Below are 5,506 nucleotides of genomic sequence, written 5' to 3'. Positions count from 1 at the left end.
CCATACAGGATCACTGTTGCTGCAGCACCTCAGTAGAGTCCCATAGCAACAAGGAGAAGGTGCCGTCAGCGGAAACCTTTACAATCACGCAACAAAATAAACAGTTTTAAATTTGTCTCAGGCATTTTGTCATAGTAATGGAAAGTTAATAGAGTTGGTGACCTCAGTGTTTTCTATTTTGTTTTGCATGGGTTGGTTCTAAAGGTCTTACAGTACAGGAAAGCTATTACTCAACGCAGCCTCTAGCTCTGATCAACCCAAACACAGGAAAACACAGGGTAATTGCTTCTGCAATCACATCCAATTAATTAGACTCCCGGAGCAAATCAGGGGGAGGGGGTCTGGCATGCCTTGCTATTAGCGCATAGGCAACTATTCACATAACGCAGCCTAGGAGGAAAGGAATCCGAGAAGATGAAACCTCCCCCCGGGACTCATCTTTTGCGGAAACACCTGCTTCAGATTCCCATAGTCTGAAGATCAGCTTAATTCCCCTGGCTCTAGGAGATGCTAAATGCGTGTGCAAAAGAGCAGGCAGTTGTATCAATTTGGATTTCATGAATAATTATTTGAAATGAAGTTGTACGTTGCTAACAGTATGTTGTTCCATTGTCACCCGTCTGTTGTCTGCTCGAGCCTATGAAATGTCACCTTAAATGACCATGACTTTATATCCTTTATAGAATAGCCAAGGGGCACAATTAACATTAATAGCAGATTCCAGTCTAACATCTCATGCTGTTGTGTTTCTTTTGTGTGATATCTGTACCCATTAGCAATGTGTTTCATGAACTTGTGTAATATATATGAGTTAAAAGTGAGTCAAACGCTAAGAACAAGGTATAAAGAAAGCTAATCCTAGGAATGACAAGAACCCTAGACTTCATAACTAAAGTAAATGAAATACCAGGGAAGTGGGGAGTGCAATGTGGCTCTCTGTTCACTGTCACTGTAGGACACGCAAATGAACTGAGACAGGGGAGGATTCAGGAGGCCTAGGCAGCCATTTGTTCCAGAAAAGGTTTAAGACAAATGTGCCAATCAGAGGGTATAAGACCCTTGGCAGAAAGAATTTATTAGAATATAATTTTGAAAAATGAGTAATTTGCCACGTGGCAGCCTCAAAAGCACGTAGAAGCTGAATCCATCACACTGAGAAAGGTGTCATATTGTTTTGCCCACCAGTTGCCAGCAGAATACCTGACATAAGAAGTCAATAAGCATGCGAATGTGAGGGCACAGACTCATTCACTTTGCTTGAACACAGAAAACAGTCCAAATCTGAGCAATTTTTACACATTTGTTTCCCAAGCCCAGATATTTAGCAAGAAAAAAAAATCAACCTCTTCCCATTCCTGATGAAGCGTCTAATTACTTGACTTCAAAAAATTTGCCAAAGAAAAAGAATTGAGGAGACAGTAAAATCAGGAACAACCTTTACCCTATAGTCCTACATGTGAGGTGAAGTCCCAGAATGTAAATCCAGTCTGTAATTCCTCTCACATCACAAATGGATAACACTCCTCACATCATCCATGTGATGTACATTAAACATACTTACTTTAAAAATTATGAAGTTTCCTCAGCTCTGCCAAAACCTCACAAATAGAAGATGTCACACATTGCAACACGGGATGGGTCACATTCAAAAGGCTGGCATGCAGCACAGAAGTGTATAAGGATGACATTTGTTTTATGAACGTAAGTTAAACATGATTAATAAATAAATTTCATGTTTCAACTTTGGCCACACTCCCAATTTACTTTATTGTTTATAGTCAAATATTGTAAATATAAAAAAGCCAAATTTCAAATACCTCCAACACCATGGGTACAGGTTAAGGGATATTCAAATTCTGTTTGATGCAGAGTATAAACATAAAATGCTGGCACACCTTCCATACAGGCACTGATTGGGATGCTTGTCCAACAAGCACAGTGATACAGTTTAAACATGCTATGTTATTTAAAGTCCTTAATTACACTATGAGATAGCTTACACTTGCCAATTAAATAATCAGATATTATAAATCAAACATTTGGCCCAAATCCAAGGTAATAAACGACAGAGTAGCATTTCACCAATCTGTCTTCTTTCAAAGTCCATTTTCTTTCCTTTGTTATACATCCCATTTGAGAAAGGAAATTTAGCTGCCCTTGTGAGACACTTGAGGCCTTCTGCCTTACTAACTGAGCGTGCTTGCCACTGACCTCTCAGAGGAGAAGCCACCGTGGTTTCCTTTGATCAGAAAGAATTCTTCAGAACGTCATGGTGTTTAGAATGCCTAGCTCTAGGAACTGCTTTCTGTCCTCTGAGATGTGAAACCACAAGCCAGTTACTCTGGATAATTAAAGATCTTTAGCACCAGCAATGCATCAATAGCAAGTATCCTGAGTAAATTTCCACTAAGTAATTACAGCTGCCCATCTGAAATGCCTTCATAAGTTCATTCCACCAACATGCCTATTTGCCTTACTTTGTAACATGGCTTTGGATAATACTAAAATAGCCAGGACCACACAGCCAGTTTCCCCAGAAAGGAAAATAAAATGGACATTCACTGGAAAAAAATGAAACAAATCCTGTTATATCTTTGGATAGAAGCCAACATATAAATGTTGTCTATTTTCTTCCTGTAACTGTCAGATATCCAATGGATAATTCAAGCAAGCATAAATGAAATGTAGGTATGTGTTATTTTACTATGTCACCCTCACTGGATGCAATATGGGAAGTTCAACTTATTCATATTATAAGAAGTTTTTTAAAGAAAACATGGAGAGAATATCTAAGGAATTTATACATTTATAGCTGAGGATAACTTAATATCCACAATATTTTTAGAGGAGCTACATTCTTGAAAACAAAGTATGCTGCTTGAATCCATCACACAAGACAGAAATGCTATACACTACATGGACAAAAAAGCATCTCTTATTACTTACTCTAGAGATCAATTAAAATTTAATGGCAATTAATAGAGGTAAGTATGTACTTAAAGCAGAAAAACTATGATAGTATATAAATTAAATGCTCATTCAAAAGCCCTCAAGGCATTTGATTTTAAGATGCTCCAGCACACAAGAAAATTTGCTCAACCATGTTCATAGCAGCCTTATTCATAATGGCCAGATCATGGAAACAGCCTAAGTGTCCCTCAGTAGAAAAATGGATAAAGAAACTGTGGTACATTTACACTATGGAATACTACTCAGCTATTAAAAACAAGGAATTCCTGAAATTTGTGGACAAACGGATTGAGCTAGAAATGATCATGAGTGAGTTAACTCAGAAGCAGAAAGACTCAAATGGTATATACTCACTTATATTTGCATATTAGCCCAAGGGGCATGTCCCACGAAAGCCTTCACTTACCAGGAAACTGGGACAGAGGGGAGGACATCCTAGGTGAGGACTCTAGGTGAGAGAAACATGGGAGAATAGCAAAGTAGAAGGATCCAGAGGGTCCTAGAAAGCTTAAGTATACTTTTATTTATACCTGGCACCCAAACACCACTAAAGCCAAAGGGATATGTAGTTGAGAATGTCTGGGTTTTCTATGCTCATAAACAAGAAATAAATGAGAAGGTAATTGCAGTTATGACTCCATGCTCCCTTCTTCTATATGCCAAGGGCAATATCCATATACTGTCCACAGCTCACAATAATTTTGAGAGAATTACTAATATCACTATTTTCTGATGGGATAATTGAGAGTCAGTTGAAGTTTAGAGATATTTTGGTTGATCTATAGAACGATGATAAAAAGAAATCCAACTAATATTTAATCCCAGTCTCCTTGCAGAAGATGTGTTTTGACAAGATATCTATGTGCAGGTGTTCATGTGCGCGCACGCACACACACACATACACACACACATGCACAGAGAGTATGTACAGGTTGAATGTCTTGTGTGGGGACAAGGATGGCATAGGTCAAGGGAAGCTTCCATCACTCTCTCAGCCAGTGATCCCAGTCATCGGCAAGCAACTTTCTTATTTCACTTGGCTAATGAAATGACATATTACAACAAAATATATAACATTAAAAAACAGCAAACATTTCTCATATTCTGAAACTTGGAACGATCAAAGCAACAACCAGTACACCGAATGTATTCTGCGAACCTGTTTCCTGATTCAACAACAGACCTTCTTACTGCATCCTGACATGAGAGTGGTCCAACTTTGGGAATTTCACATATAATATCAGTGATCCTGAGTCCAAGTGGAACAAGTGAGTTCAGTGGTTGTGTGATCACATCACAGAAACAGGTAGCTCTTGCAGCATGGCTGACAACATGACTGAAGAGGAAATTGCAGAAATCAAAGACTCTTTTTCCCTATTTGACAAGGATGGTGATGGGACTATAACAACCAATGGACTGGGGTCTATGATGATGTCTCCAGGGAAGAACTTCAGGGAAGCAGAGCTACACATGATGATGAAGGAAGTAGATGGAGGTGATAATGGCACAATTGACTTCCCTGAAACTCTGATAATGATGACAAGAAAAGTGAAAGATACAGACAGTAACAAAGGATGAGAGAAGCACGTGTGTGTTTAGTAAGTACGGCACTGGCTGTATTACAACCACAGAGCTCCACCATGTGATGACAAGACTTGGAAAGATGCTAACACATGAAAAGGTTGATGAAATGATCTGGGAAGCAGATAGTAATGGGGACGGTCAGGTACACCATGAAGATGGTGGAAATCGATGGCAGTGAATTAAAGATATTGTGCAGAGTGTGTTAAATTTCTTTTATGAAATTGTTTTTTATTTGCCTTTGTTTGTAACTTATCTGTAAAAGGCTTCCCCCTGCTGTCAGTAAAAAATATGCCAACATAGTAATTAGGGCCTCATTCCTTCATGTTTCCTTCCCTTACCTTGATGTCATTGTCCTTAAGCCTCATTTGAGAAAATTAATGAAGGAACATGATGCCTGTGGCTTACTCTGGATATATTTAAGCCCTTGTGCACATTTACGCTTAGATGGAGTTGGTCAAATGACAGAATATCCAAGTTATGCCACTTTAAAAAGTAGTTTTAGGTAGTGTAAGCATGTTCTAAAAGTTATTTATTATAATTTATTCGTATTTCATCCAGATTGTTATCCCCTTGATTGTATCTTCCCTTTCCCACCCCCCCTCACTCTTCTTAACTATTTACCTCCCCTAGACCTGAGGGGGGAGCTCTTTCTCTACCATCAAACCACAGGCTATCAGGTCTCATCCAGAGAGACTGTCTCTCCTTCCTCTGTGCACCTGAGTGGTCTCCATGGAAAGGAGAGGTGATCAAATCAGGAGCACTAGAGTTCATGTGAGAGACAGACTCCACTGCCCCCACAACTGTGGAGAATAAGCTGTCCATTGGCTCTGAACAGGGGTCTAGGTTCTCTGCATGCATTGTCCTTGATTGGTGCAACAGTTTGCACAGACCCCCCCTGGGTCCAGATCCACCAATCTTGATGGCTTCCTTGTGGGGTTCCTGAACCCTCTGG

The 5,506-nt window shown here is 39.4% G+C and overlaps 1 pseudogene across 1 annotated transcript; it reads left to right on the top strand.

The window, feature by feature from the left end:
- Positions 1 to 4,288: 4,288 nt before the first annotated feature.
- LOC311606515 (calmodulin-alpha-like) lies at positions 4,289 to 4,732 on the top strand (annotated as a pseudogene). The gene has a single exon. The product of its transcript is annotated as a calmodulin-alpha-like (transcript).
- Positions 4,733 to 5,506: the final 774 nt, after the last annotated feature.

Source organism: Acomys minous (genome assembly GCF_964271855.1).
Source record: "Acomys minous genome assembly, chromosome: 10".
Classification (NCBI taxonomy): domain Eukaryota; kingdom Metazoa; phylum Chordata; class Mammalia; order Rodentia; family Muridae; genus Acomys; species Acomys minous.
Note: the sequence above shows the minus strand (reverse complement) of the source record. Positions and strands in the feature narration are given on the sequence as shown.